The following is a 14,987-nucleotide window of genomic DNA, read 5'->3' on the forward strand; positions in this document are numbered from 1 at the left end:
GATCTGCACCACAAAAAATAAAACTTAAGAAAAGAAAATGGGGCATGGGATTTGAAGTTTTTGCTCTTTGTAGTTAACAGCGTCCCCAATACACTGCTGGATCTTCAAGGTCACTATGACCTCCTGTTTTCAAATCCAATGGGGTTTTCATCTTTTCTTCCATTGGTTTGTTTCTGGGGTCCTCCTTTGTCCTAGCTCCTCTTCTCACCTCTCTTCAGGTGGTTGGTGACCTCTTCCATTTCCTTGGGTCTTAAATGGATGTCCTCCTTCTGACTCTGCTCTCTTGTGTTGCTGTCCGCCTTCCTGATACTGTTCGAGCATCTGACAGACTTGCACACTCAACAGAGCCAAAAGGACCTCTATCATGCCCCTGCTGCAACACTCACCACCATCTCCCCCAGCACCAGATGGTGATCCTTTTTGTGAGATTCCCCCCTCAGGCAGTGGCAGTCAGTCCATCCCTCTTAGTCTCACTGAGAGCTATTTCCCAAAAAAACAACTCCTTATAGTCCCACCTGACCTAAGCTCTCTGCATCTAACCTAGGACCCTGTGTTAGCACTAAAGCTGGTACCCATCAGCCATCACTCCTTACTACTGGTGCTGCCTTTTACCTATTCCTTCTGTCGGAGCCCACGCACTTCGATGGTGGCTGATCTAACTCCCAGCTCCAACAGGTAGACCCTACTTGGCTCATTTTTGTTTTTTAATATAATGGGCCAGATGGTGAACACTTTAAGCCTTGTATATCACATAAGCCCGTTGCATACTCTCACCCCTCATTATAATGCTAACTGTAAAGTTATTTCTTAGGTTGCGAAGTGCACAAAAGCGGGCCACAGACCTGTCAATCCCCTGTGGCTTAATCACTCAACTTATTTCAACTCCCTGTAGTTGAGGGAGGGTGTAAGAGCCAAGGGAGGCAGTCAGTGTAACTCCACAGGAACACTGGCAGCGGTTCTAATTCCTGAGGTGAAAATACTCTCTCCTCCACCTTGGGCATTTTCAATACTATCTTCACTCATACTAAAGGTACCGCTCAAATACCACAGACCTCCTATTTCCTTCAATAAGCTAGATAGCCATATATAGATAGATAGACAGATATAGATATATACATATACACACATACATATAGGGATATTGATATTGCTGAGGCCTGCCCCTTAGCATAGCTGCAGCCATTTTGTTCCATGCCCGCCAGCTATCTCATATTGTTGCTGTAATACGCCTGCCGGTAGTTGACACAGAAAAATAATTTGACTCAGGGCAGGGTCATGCTGACCACATACCCCGTTAGGTTCTGCATGTTATGACATTTGTTAATCTTAAGAAATCCCTCAACCGGGGTTGGGGATTTAGCTCAGTGGTAGAGCGCTTGCCTAGGAAGCGCAAGGCCCTGGGTTCGGTCCCCAGCTCCGGAAAAAAAAAAAAAAGAAATCCCTCAACCATAAGCTTCACTCAGGACCCATCGAATTAAAGGCCAGTATGAACTGTCATGCCTAAAATGGCTTGAGTCAGGTCTGACCGCTGGGCAAGCACTTCCAGCACCTGTGTATGAGCTCATTGTGGTTTTTGTGGTTTTAGCCTTTGAAAGCTGGCCCTGAGAAAATATCCAGCGCACAGCTTTTAGCTCTTAAGTCTGAGCACTGCCGTAGTTGATTGGCCTTTAGGTGTGTGTTCAATAAAACATCCTGACTGAAATTGGTGTTCGTGTGGTTTGTGGGGCGACTCCTGGACCGATCACATATATATAAAATCCTAATTCACATTGTATCTGTTATGGTTCCGAAGACTCCACCACCAAGCCTTTATGGCCATCAGTGGTGGACCAGGTTTCAGGTGGATTAACATCTCTCCTACAGAGGGAACGATCTGTCCAGTCTCACGGCTGTGTGTCAGTGGGTTTGCATGGTTCAAGTCCAACATCCCTGCTCCTTTCACCGGACTGTCTCCCAGTTATGCTATTGTCTGGCATCCTGACCTGTTCCACTTCCAGACTATGAGGACGAAGATGTCTTCCTAATCGATGGACCCACCCATGCACATGGCACTGCTAGATACCCGAGAGGCTGTCAAAGTGTCATTTTTCTAGCCTCTGCCGATGCGTCCTGTTGTCCTCACTTCAAGCTAGTTTCTTTTGGCAGTGTACACAGCAGATGAAAAAGGTCATTCTAGTTAGTCCCGGATGAGACACGCAGAGTTCTGTTTTTGCCGTAATGATCTTCAGTGAACCAAAGGCCTATGAAAGCGATGGTCTCCGATGAACATACTTCCTGTGTCCACATCTCTGTCTCTCATATTTATTTGCGCAGGGCAGCATCTTTCAACTTAGTCAATGAGTCACAGGAACACAGGTGATGTGCACAGGGGCTGGAAAGGCCCTGTGTGATGGAACTCGCTCTCTTGTGGTCAAACCACAGCCATTATGAGAAGCAACGTGAGCAGGCTTACTAACAGTGGGTAACACACGACCTACAGGAGTGAGGTCACCCATGGAGCCGAGAGGAACCAAACCCCGCTGAAGACAGTTATAAGCTGCTATCAGCCTTAGCAACCATGACTTTAAGTTCTGGGGTAGTTTGATACCCAGAAAAGAACACGCTTGTCCTTGTGCACAGATTTGTATCTGAAGCTTGGCATCCTGGTAGGCATTCCAAGAGTGATCTTTTCTACTTCCTTGCCAACAAGTACACCCATAGACGCTGCCTGAGGCCCACCTTTTAGGCAGGCTGAAGAACTCACTGGGAGGCTGGCTGGTCCAGGGGACAGGTTTTTGTGATGGAAGCAGACGCAGACCCCTCTACAACACTACTCCTATGGTCAGTTTATGCTTCCTGGACCTCTCCAGACCCCTAGCAACCCAGGGTAAGACCATCTGCTGAGAGGCCACACAAGTTGCTGACCACATCCTGGGTGCTCAACGCGGTACTTGTACCTGCGTCTTTTACCAGGCCCTTTTTTTTCTCTTTTTTTCTTTTTTTTCGGAGCTGGGGACCGAACCCAGGGCCTTGCGATTGCTAGGCAAGCGCTCTACCACTGAGCTAAATCCCCAACCCCTTTTCTTTTTAAACAAATGGAGAAACATGCAGAGCAAGTACAAGACACGTCCGGTACGCCTGAGAGGTGGCAGAGCCGGAACTTGACCCCGGGATCCAGGTTAAACACAGACCGCCATTTCTAGTGACCAACAGTAGACACTCTGCTTCACAAAATCACGTCCCTGCTCCTCTCCCTACTTATTTTCAAGGTCTAAGGAGATGGGTGTGACCAGGGCCAGCTCTCAAAACCGGAGGAAGGCCCAGGAATGATTCTTGCCGGATGCCAGGGTACCACGTACGAGGTGCAGTGGGTCTTCAAGCCGCGGTCCCAGTCGCTCATCAGTGGCACCTCTCCGATTTTTCCCTGCCCTGTTCCCAGCTCCCACAAGGATCTCTGGGGTCCTTGGTCCCACCTGTCCCCTTAGCTCCCATCCCAGGCTCCCGCCCGCTCAGGCCTCCTCAGTGCGGAGTTCGAGAACCCCGCCTCCGTCGATCTTCTCAGTACGTGTCGGAGGCGGCTCCCTTCCGCTTCGAGTCTCCCTAGCGACGCACGACCTGTTTTGGTTCTAACCGCTAACCCTCGCGGTTCCCGCCGCCGCGGGCGAGTCTGGAAAGCGGCTCGGGGGCAGGAGGAGCGGGCGGACTGGCGCGCGCACGTCGGCGTCGGGCGCTGGCTCCACCCCTGCATGCGCGCGCGCGCGCGGCTGCGGCGGCTGGGGCGGGGCGAGCCGAGGGGGCGGAGCCGCCGGCGCTGAGGCTAGAGGCAGAGGCTGAGACAGCGGCTGAGGCTGAGGTGGCTGAGGCTGAGGCGGCGGCGAGGGGCTCCTAGCCGGGGCCGCGGGGCCAGCCGAGGCCGCCGCAGCGCCGGGAGCCAGACGCCGGCATCCCGCGGGCGCAGTGTGAGCTGAGGTAAGGCGGCGGGAACGCGGGCGGCCGCGTTTATGTAAGCGCGGGGCAGGTGGCTGAGGCCGCGCAGCGCCGGCGGCCGCGGACCTGACCACCGACCCCAGACCCTATCGAGCCCGGCTCGGGCCCGCGGCGGGCTGCGGGGTCGCTGGCGCATCCCGGGCGGCGCGCGGAGGGCGGGCCGCGGTCCACTTGGATGCGCTGCGCTGCGGGAGGAGGCTGCGCCCAGGACGGCTCGTCCGCTCCTGGAGGCGCCGCGTCCGCGTGGGATGCGCTGCGCCGCGGCGAGCCGACCGTGCGCCTCTCCGACAGGAGGTTGTGCCCGCGGAGAGGACCCTGTACTCCAGGGAGGAGACCTGTGCCCATCAGAGAGGAGACTGCGCCCGGGGTGGGGAATGGTGTGCCAGGCGGAGGGAACCTGTGCTCTGGGGAGGGGACTCTGTATCCCGGGAAGGGACCTTTGCCCAGCAGAGGGGACACTGCGCACCGAGAGGGGGGACCCTGTGCCCTGCAGAGGGAAAGCTGCACCCGGGGATGGGACCTTGTATCCTAGAGAGGGGACCTGTGCCCAGCAGAAGGGAGTCTGCACCCTGAAAGGAGACACCCTGTGTCACTCTGAAGCTGTGTCCGGGGATTGGGACCCTGTACCCTGCAGAAGGGACCATGTGCTTGGCAGAGGGAAGGTTGAGCTCTGTGTCCTGCAGAAGGGACCAGTGCCTAGCAGAAGGGAGATTAAGCCCGGGTGGGGAGTGGGGGGTGGGAACCCTGTGCTCCGAGGAGGGGAAGCCGCACCAGGGGATGGGGACTTTGTGCCCTGCAGAAGGGACCATGTGCTCCGCAGAGGGGAGACGGCGCCCAGAGGAAGGGCACAGGGAGGGAACCCCGTGCCCTGCAGAGAGTACTCTGAACTCCAAGGAGGGAGACCCTAACCCTGTATCTCACAGAGGGAAGGCTGCGCCCTGTGGAGAGCACCCTGTGTCCTGCAAAGGAGACACTGTGCTCCCACGGACGGGACGCCGTGACCTGGGTGAGGGAGGTTGGTTTTTTGTTTTTTGTTTTTGTTTTTTGTTTTTGTTTTTTTTGTTTTTTTTTTGTTTTTTTTTTTTTTTGTTTTTTTGGTGGTCCGTGTCCCTCCCGAGAGCTCAGAGCCCACATGGGTGTCGTGCGCCCGGATGACGAAGTTCCGTGATCCCGGCACCTCTGCTGCTGTGGGAGCCATCTGGGACGTTAGGGTTTGGAGGTGAATTTTGACGCGCTCACATAGGCAGAAGGAAAATCACTGTGTGGTGGCTGTGTGCAAGGGAAATGTCAGATGGGGCTGTGGACGCTAGACTGTAGTGGCGCCGGAGTCGCCTTTGGAGGACCAGAAATGTGTTCCGTTCGGGATTTATGAGGGGGATATCCGCACTGGAGGTCAGTGTTTTCAGCTAGCAGGTTTGGGTTGTTACTTCTGATGAGGGTATCTTTTTTTTTTCTTCTTCTTCTTGACAACCATTTTTTGCGTTCCATTCTAGAAGTATAAGGAAAAGAAGGCGGATAGCAAACTTGCCTTTTTACTGTTAGGTGCGGTAATTAAGATGATCGCACAGTAGTTTTTACTGAGAAGAGAAATAATGTATTAACCCTCCTTGTCCCTTTGGAAGGAAGCTGCATTTCCCAAAACTGTTTTTGTCTCAAGACAAAACTGTTTGTAAAAGCCAGCTGTTTTTGTTTTTGTTTTTGTTTTGTTTTTTTTTTCTTTTTCTGGGGGGGGGGGGATGTGAAACTACTTTACCCTTTTTGCTTGAGACTTCCCTGGAGGAAAAGAGAAGAAAAAGGTGGCAGAAGGTTGGTTGGTGCAGCTCCTTTTGGAATGAGAGAATTAATGGTCCCTGGGTACAGGTTCCTCCAAGGGGTAGAGTCACAGCATGGAGCATGGGCACCAAAAACAGAAGCTTGCTAAATGTTGGATGAGACACACTGGGCTGGGTGCTCTGATTCCCACAGTGGTGGAGAGGTGGGATCCACAGGCTTTGAAAGGAATGCATTCTCCATGCCCGTTAGATGTCAAGGGGTTTCAGAAACTGGGCACCTTCAGTGCCGTCTACGTCATCTGACGCTCCAGTTGGAAGGAGCAAAGGAGACCTTTCTGCAAGGACAGTGTTGAAGAGAGAAACTGATGACGCGTGTCTCCCATGATGTGTTCTCTCAGTCATTGCTGGTAGGCCAAGGCAGGAAGATTAGCCACCAAGAAATACCACCATCCTGAAAACACATCTTGGCTCGCAGGCAAATTCGCTTCCCTGTAAGTTTATGTGCTGTAAAGCGTTTAAACTGCTTTAGAATTTTGGGAATTAAAAAAAAAAAAACCCTTCAAACCCATCTTGTCCAGTGAATAAACGGTCTCCAGCCGGTCATGTGCTAGACCTTCCCTCTGGAGTTACAGTGTAGAACTCTACAGCACAGTACAAGAACCTGCTGACGGTTCGCCTCCTTTAATCACTTTAATAGCATTAACACTTAAAGATAAAATTATTATTTGCAAGAGTGTAACAGTTTTGCTTGTAGGTTTAAAAAACGTAAGTGTGCACAAAGATACATGCAGAAAGGCAAGCAATGCATGTGTGTGTGCGATGCATTCAAAAGGCACACAGAATAGGTTCAGCCTTATTCTTGTACCCTACTGCTCAGTTATATACTGATGTTACTATGTATGGATTGTCTCAGTAGTGGTGTGTGTGTGTGTGTGTGTGTGTGTGTGTGTGTGTGTAATTGTGGTATATTTCAATATAGTCCCCCCCCCACCCCCGGAGTGAACCAAGAGCCTAGGACATGCAAGGCAAGTGCTTTACTATTGTGGTATATCTCAGCCTTGAGAAATGGTCTCACTAAGTTGCTCAGGCTGGCCTTGAGCTCACTCTGTATGCAGGCCAGAAAGGCTTCAAATTGTCAGTCCTCCCGTTTTAGGCTCCCCAGTATCTGGAATTATGGACCTGTGCCACCAGGCACAGCTTTTAAAATAGAGTGTTCTGAAGTTTCCCTTAACAGGATAACAGCAGGATTCTTATTTATACAAGGGCACAAGGAAGACCTGCTCATAAGTTTTAATCCAAAATTCCTTTATCAGTAAGTTGTACTTAAGAGCTGGATTTTATTGCCTTGAGTGCTATGATTAGCCATGTAAATACAGGACCAGAGAAAACTGTTTAAATAGCTAGGAGATTCTCTGGAAGCAACTTCTGGAGATTATAGAGGGTGAAGTTACGCAGTCCTTAGGGAAACGATCAGAGGGGCAGTTTTCTGTGTCACTTTCTAACATGCATTTCCAAGCCCACAGTTTGCCGTGAGGGAAATGGTTATGCCTAAAACCTTTTATTTAATATGTCCCCAGTATATGAAGTAGGGTAAATAACTACCAGTAATTTCACCTAAAAATTATCTACTAAATCAGTGGGGCTCAACCTTCCTGATGTTGCAACCCTTTAATACAGTTCCTCACGTTGAGGTGACCCCCAACTATATGCTTAGTCCCATTGCTACTTCATAACTTTAATTTTGCTTCTGTTATGAATCATAATTAGAAGTGTGATAGTCAGGATAATCTAATATTCAACCCCCACGGAGGGGGTCTACCCCCAAGAGAGGTCATGACTGACAGGTTGAGAACCGATGCACTAGATTGAGATTCCTTTTTCCTTAGTGTCTTTCTTGAGGGATGCCTTTTGTTTGGAGTGTGGATAAAGAAGGTGCAGGAAGATATTTAACTTGCCTTCTGCTGCAATTAGGACCATTAATATCAAATTGTTGTTACTTGCTTTTAAACAATTTGACAATACTGTCTGCTGTCCTTCCCAGTGTTTTTACTACTATGATGCTCTGGGAACATCCATGCTAGTGGCTTTGGTTTCAGGCGTGACAGGTTAAGTTCAGAGGAAACAGGAGCTTTAGATCAGTGATTTTCTTTTTTTTTTTTTTTTGGGTTTTTTTTTTTTTTTTTCCGGAGCTGGGGACCGAACCCAGGGCCTTGCGCTTCCTAGGTAAGCGCTCTACCACTGAGCTGGGAGCTAAATCCCCAGCCCCATAGATCAGTCAGTGATTTTCAAACTCGATGCTGTTTCCTTTCTCATCAGTGGGACCTGCGTTCCAGGTTCTGTCCTGGTGAATCTGATGAGGTTCTGCCCACCTGAGGGTCTCATTATAGAAACAGTGATTGGGTGAGCAAGACACTAATGTCTGTGTACCCTGAAGGGCAAAGGAAGAAAGGCTAGGAGGAAGCAGACAGAACTAGGTGACCAAGAAGTGTGGGGGTACAGCCTGATGCAGCCTTCCAGGAAGCGGAGACTCTGGGGTAAAGGCCTTGACATGAGTCGTTAACATCAGAGAGCCATTGTGGCCAGGGAGGGAGGGAGAGAGGCAGGAAATGAGGCTGGAGAGATGGGGAGGGCTGCTTCTTGCTGAAGTATAGAAGCTGTGGTGGTGAGGGATTTAAATTTTAATCCTAGAATGGTGGAGGGCTGGCCTGCCCGCTCTTCCCCCTCCCCCTTCCCCTTCTAGAGAGTTTTGAACAGGGCCGGGAAGGATGTGATCTGGTTTATCTTTCAAGAGAATCTGGCTTGTGGGTTTTCAGGAGTTTGACATGTGCTACGCTGTTCTGGTTACTTTGTGTTTGTCAGCTCGACCAACCGAGAGCCCGAAAGATGAACATTATTACCGTTCAGTTTTTTATTAATTTATCTTATCTTTATGTGTATGGAGTGTAGACAGTGTCAGAGGACAAGTTCTCAGATTGTCAGTCCTGTGTGCTGGTGCCTCTCCACCTGGTGGGCCATCTCTGCAGCTTGTGACTGTTGTTATTCCCGTGTTTTAGGGGTTGTCAAAGCGGGGGACTGTGAGGTCTTCTTCAAGGTCACACGGACAGATCCTCTCTGTAGCATGCTACATACTCATCACCCTCACTCCAATACCGCAGGCGGGAGTGCCGGTGGAGACCATGGAGGAAGCCCTGTTAGAAGCCCGATCATTAGGCTGGGGCCCCGGCAAGGGGGAAAGGTAGATTCATCACCATGTAAAATGCTTTCTCTGTGAGGTGCACCATTCTTTAAAATATACCTGACAGAGGAAGATGTGCCAATTAGGGGAGGGCAACCCTTTCCTAGCACTTAGCGTTCATTTACGCTCCTGAAAGGACTGACTCGGAGCGTAGACTATCACGGTGCTTTTGTGCTTTCATAAGAAAAAAAAATGGATGCTGAAGTAAATACACCACAGCATGCTGTTTAGAGCTGAGTCTTCTGACTTCGAGCGTGGGGTCGTGCCGTATTGGTGGAGTAGGAAGCCTGGGGAAGGTTGCGTGTTTAGGGTAGGGATTAGGACTTGAGATCTGGAAAACAAATCCTGAGACCTTGCTCGGTAATCATACCCACACACTGGCCTGGGGGTGGTGTTAAACACTTTGCTGTGTAATTTTTTTTCTGTGCTTCAGTTTTTAGTTCAAGGAGAATAGAATGTGTGTCTTGTGTATTTGTGGTGGTACACGCTTTCAAGCCCAAAATGCAGGAGGCAGTTCTGGGCCAGGGAGGAGGACATAGTGAGATCCAGTCTCAAAAACAACAACAACAACTACTGAAGGAAAGATAATCACAAATGGGCGTTGAGTCGATATGCTGAGCTAATGTAGAGGACCTAGAATAGCACCAGACTAGCAGTATTTAAGACAGTTTGCTTACTGTTTTTTTATGATTAGTCATCTGAAGAGAGATTCGGATAGAAAGGGAAACTCAAGGTCAGGCTCAGAAAAGGTTGGGCCAGATACGCAAATTTAGGTGTCTTTTTGGGGATAGCTGCTGTTCCATTTCATACGCGGGACAGTAGGAAAGGATGCGGAAGAGCAGAGGTAGGTACAGATAGGGGCTCTTGGCAAGGAGTCTGCAGGGGAGGGGATGCCGGACTACAGGGGAGGTGCTGAAGAAGGCAAGCAGGAGGGCCCACTGGTCAGGAGTCTAGGACGTGAGCGATCAGGTGCTTCTTGGTCTTGGGGAGCCTCGAAAATATTTCTTGAGTTTGACGAGAGGCAGGCCGTCAGTGACCTGGGTGGATTTTCGAGCAGTGGGGAGAAGGGACATTTGGGGCATTAATTGTGAATGACTCTAAGGAAGTCTTCTTTAAAGAGAGAAGACTAATGAAACTCAAACTGGGGCCTAGGCTCCTGTGCCTCTTGTTTTGGATGGTGACGGTACTGTGTTCTTGGCCTGGTTGGGATGACCATTGTGGGAAGCAAGTCCTTGAAAAGGTTCCAGGGGGTGAAGGAGAAAGGATGCTCAGTCCTAGCAGGGAGGTGGCTACAGCATTCAGTTCATTCTGATGTATTTGGAAGACTTGCTGCCTGGATTAAGAAGGATTAAGAAGAATGGTATAGAACTTAGAATACTGGTGTTTTGTTTTGTTTGTTTTGTTTTGTTTTACAAGCTAACGTGCCTTGTGGCCTTCTTATGAGAGATTTGTGTTCAATGGAATTTTTCTCGATTAAAAAGTTCCCTTGTCTTTACGTATCCTCCATGAAAGGAGGGTTAACATCCTTATTCATCAGGGGTAGCACTGATGAGTAAATATGCATTCGAAATGTCCCCCAGCCCCAGAGAAAGGCGACATGGAGAATGCCTAAACTTAACAGTGGTGCTCACCGTGTTTAACAGAGCTCCCACTAGGTTGATGACATACCTTGCCTTAGCGGAAGGAGCCATATCATTGTCTAGTTGGAGATTTGAAGGTGGGGCTGGATGGACATGTAGGGACAAGTGGTGTAGGCAGGGCAGGCTTTTAAATCAGAGTTAAAGCTTTCACATAATGCAGGGTCAGTGTTGTAGAGATGGGGAAAGACAGAAGACAGTGGGTACAGGACTGGATTCAGGATGAGGAAAGGTAAAGCAGAAAACACTAACTCAGGCTCAGTTTTTCCTACTATCCCCTCATGACATCATCCTCAGAGGGTGGCAAGATTTCACTGTGCAAGCTACCAGTTCTGCACCAGACACCAGTGGTGTCCTTGGATTCAGTCCAGTTGGATACTGTCTGCCTGGAGATGGGAGAGCCCCTAGGCTAAGTCTGGGCTCTGTCCTTAAGATGGTCTCTTCAGGCCGTTGTCTAGACCTCTAGAACTTCTGACTGATCAGTAATAAGTCAGGATTCTCACAACCTCTCCTCAGAGTGGCTCCCAGAAAGTAACCACTTACAGTTTCTTATTAAGGGTGTTTTGAAGCACACAGACACATAACCTGTGAAGGAGTTCCAGGTAAGTTCTGGAAGGGTACTTACTGTATACAGAACTTTGACCCTGTGGTACTTTGTAGCATGAGAGTGAATTCTTGTTTAGCTTCCCATGAACTGCCACATGCTGAGCTGTCCAGAAGCGCTAACCCTGTCTTGTAGCCACTAGTGTCTACCCGTGGCATAGGTGACTCTAATAGCCTGTTTGGAAGCCCAGATGCTGGTCAGCTTTCTTGGTTGGTCCTCCACCCTTAAAAAAAAACAAAACATAGACAGACATAGTCTCACTATGTAGTCAGGCTGACCTTGAACTCACTGAACCGCCACTGACTCAGCCTCCTGAGTGTTGGAATTAAAGGCATGCACCATGTCCTAGCTGGGGTTGCTATTGCTATGGTAAAACGCCATGACCGAAAGTAACTTGTGGAGGAAAGGGTTTATTTTATTTGGCTTACACTTCTACACCACTGTTCATTGTTGAAGGAAGTTTGGACGGGAACTTAAACAGGGCAGGAACTTGGAGGCAGGAGCTGATACAGAGGCTATGGAGGGGTGCTGCTTACTGGCTTGCTCCCCATGACTTGTTCAGCCTACTTTCGTATAGAACCCAGGACCACCAGCCCAGGAATGGCCCCTCCCACAATGGGCCAGGCCTTCTCATACTGATTACTGACTAAGAATATGCCCTACAGGGTTGCCTACATCCAGATCCTCTAGAGACATTTTTTCAACTGAGGCTTCCTCCTCGCTGATGGACTCCAGATTGTGTCAACTCGACATTAACCACATGCCTGTCTCACATATTTGGATCATATTTACCCAACTCTTCCTTCTAGCTTCTCCAAGATACCTCCCACCTATCTATCCCTATTCCCTCTAACTTCTTGGAACCCCCTCCCACCCCCCAATAACCCAGTGAGTTCAGTTTGTGCTGATCATATATTGGTAGTTATGGGACCATTTACTGGAGTGTGGTTGACCTTCTAGGGTCCCACCACTTAAAAAAAAAAAAAAACAAACTTGTCTTTCTCTATCCCTGAAGCCATTAACTATCAATGGTTTCTCTCCTTTTTAAATTTATTTTATTTAGTTTTCTTTATTTGTATGTGTGTGTGTGTGTGTGTGTGTGTGTGTGTGTGTGAGAGAGAGAGAGAGAGAGAGAGAGAGAGAGAGAGGAGAGGGAGAGGGAGAGAGGTAGAAAGTGAGAAAACATAAACAGAGGTTAAGAAGCTCTTGTAATTTGAGTGGTGATGCTAAGGGCCAGGAGAGTCTGGGATTCTTCGATGGTGGACATTTTGTAACTAGTATATTATGTATAGCATTTGTTTCTACTTATGTTGTCTTTGAAATGTATCATCACATGAACAGTGGGTGGTGGTGGTGCACACCTTTAATCCCAGCACCCAGGAGGCAGAGGTTTTCTGTGAGTTTGGAGGCCAGCATGGTTTGCAGAGCCAGTTCCAGAATGGTCAGGGCTACACAGAGATCTTGACTCAAACAAACAAAAACAAAGTGAGATATCAAATGCTGTCTTTAAGTCACAGAGTGTCCAGGCTTTGAGCTGGTGCTACTCGAGGAGGTCAGATCACTGCCCCTGGATCATGCTCCGTACAGCAGTCAGCCCCTCGTAGGAGATCCCACAGCTGATAATTTTCAGATCAACCATGAAAGTAATGCAAAGAGGCTCGGTGACACCTCGGGAGAGGCAGATGTTACCTAACAGTTCCTAAGCTCCCGTGTGTCTCGCATGGTTAGTTCCATCTGATCCCCGTGCTGATCTTGGGAGGACACAGTTTCGTGGGACTGCCACCGCCCCTTTTCATTGCTGGGAACTTGCTCGCAGGGCTTACCCAAGTGGCTGCCTGCCCAACCTCCCTTTTTCCACTATGTGTCCTTTCCGCATGTACTTGACTAGCAGCCAAGTCTGACCTCTGAATACAAGGCGCTCTCTCCTGCTTGAAACCCTGCACCTGGTCCGTCTCAGGTGCCCCCAGTGCCTCTGTCTCCCAGCCCGGTCCGCCCGTAGCCTCGAGCCAGCTCTCTCATCTTTTTGCACACATCCATGTGTGCATCCTCTGGTCACCCCTCTGGTTATCACTGTCATCTGTCCCTACCCCCCAACTTCCTTCATTCACGTTCAACTTCCCAGGCAGGAGCAGAGGCCCCTGGAGAGCAGGACTGTTACTCTTAACTATCCAGAGGCCAGAACTATGGCTGGCAGATGGCAGGGACTTTTAAATCCATGCTGACTGAGGCGGTGACTTTTCCTCATTCTTTCTGGAGGTGGTAAACGATAGAGCCTAGATGGAGGAAGTCGTCTGCCTCTGCAGACGTATGCCTTTCTGCCTTACGCACTGCCCCGCACACCCTTCTGTACTTGCTGAATCAGTCATATATTTATGCCCATATGTCTGTGTTATCTCCAGACTTCCTTGCTTTTCTTTGTAGAGTAGAAACATTTACAAAACACTCAAGATTGTTATAAAATCACAAAGTACAATCTAGTAAATTAATCTGTTGAAAACAGGGTGCTCACATCCTGAAAAAAAAAAAAAGTTGTGTCCCAACATCATCATCATACACTGCTGGGCGCCGTGTGGTGGAGACCCGTTCCCTCAAGTGATAGCAGCATTGAAAGTTGGATGCTCCTGGAGGCTTTAGAAAAAAAGCAGCCAGACAGAATGAAAAAAAAAAAATCTATGTGATTCAACTGTGCGGGCTTACAGGAATTAACATTGGAGACGGTGCTGCTTATCAGCTCTTGGTGGAGAACCAAGCAGGGGAATGCTCCAGAATTTGAGGACTTGGCGGGAATGATCCGAGCTTGGTTCTGAGTCTGCCCCAGCTTCCTTGAATGTGAAATGAAGATGTCGTAGTGGTGGCTTCCAAAGTTCATTCCCGTTAAGGACGTGTGTAAGTAGGAGTGAAAATGTGCTTTTGGAGAGTCCTTGGGCACTGTTCGGTGTAGAAGTCCCGTGCAAATGTAGTTAACAACACACACCATGACCCTCGAGTCTTGGCTGCTAATGATCATACAGGGCTAGCACCTGACGTGCAGGTGTCCCATTGGGTCATTGGACCAATTACACAAAGGGCGTAGTGTTCTAAGAGGGGTCCGAAGGGTAGAGCAGGGTTGGGGCAGGATTGAAGGAGGTGAAGTAAGGGACTCTGGTTTTGTGTGGAAATAGGAGACAGACCTCGGAGAGCCAGAGTTGGTCAACCCTTTTGCATTTCATTTGCCACAGAGGCATTAGGCTGCCTGTTGTCTTGAACTTAGCAGTTCTGTGAGTTTGGAGTTCATCAAGATAATCAATTAAGGTTGTCCCTTTGATTGTCCCTTATTCTAACATTATAAAGTTATCACATTTACCAAACAAAACCAGAAAGTCACACAGGTCTCCTGTGCTTTTGCGTATGAACAGTGCACGTAAATACAGACTGTTGTTAAAAAGTACAACCCAAGCACACTGACCTCATGATGGCTCGCCTACTTTAGTCAGTTCTGTTGAGGAAAGGGATTTACTCGAGGATGTTGGTAGCCTGACCCCAGAGCCCTTCCAGTCTGATGCCTCTTACGCTTTGTTTTTTTTCTCTCTGTACCAAGCACCTTCCTCCTCAGATTTCCTTTTTTCCTGAGGTAGAATCTTGTGGTGGGTGCCGAGTTGGCAGAGCCTGTCACCTATATGGACCCTGACTGCACATAGCAGGTAGAATTCTGCTGCTGCCTCAGAGAGGGCACTCACTACCTGGGTGACACCCTGTGAGTTTTCTGTGAGTCAGAGGCCAGCATGGTCTGCAGT

At 49.1% G+C, this 14,987-nt stretch overlaps 1 protein-coding gene across 32 annotated transcripts in view; it reads left to right on the top strand.

Moving 5' to 3' along the window:
* The first annotated feature begins 3,796 nt into the window (after positions 1-3,796).
* Adarb1 (adenosine deaminase, RNA-specific, B1) overlaps positions 3,797-14,987 on the top strand; it is a 127,403-nt gene continuing 116,212 nt past the window's right edge. For 28 of the 32 annotated variants that reach the window (XM_087596923.1, XM_087596925.1, XM_087596932.1 and 25 more), the window contains exon 1: positions 3,805-3,948. The gene's annotated coding sequence lies outside the window, so the exon portion shown is untranslated. 32 annotated transcript variants of the gene reach the window in all.

The sequence above is a fragment of the Rattus norvegicus genome, chromosome 20 (genome assembly GCF_021556685.1).
Source record: "Rattus norvegicus strain SHRSP/BbbUtx chromosome 20, alternate assembly SHRSP_T2T, whole genome shotgun sequence".
Classification (NCBI taxonomy): Eukaryota; Metazoa; Chordata; class Mammalia; order Rodentia; family Muridae; genus Rattus; species Rattus norvegicus.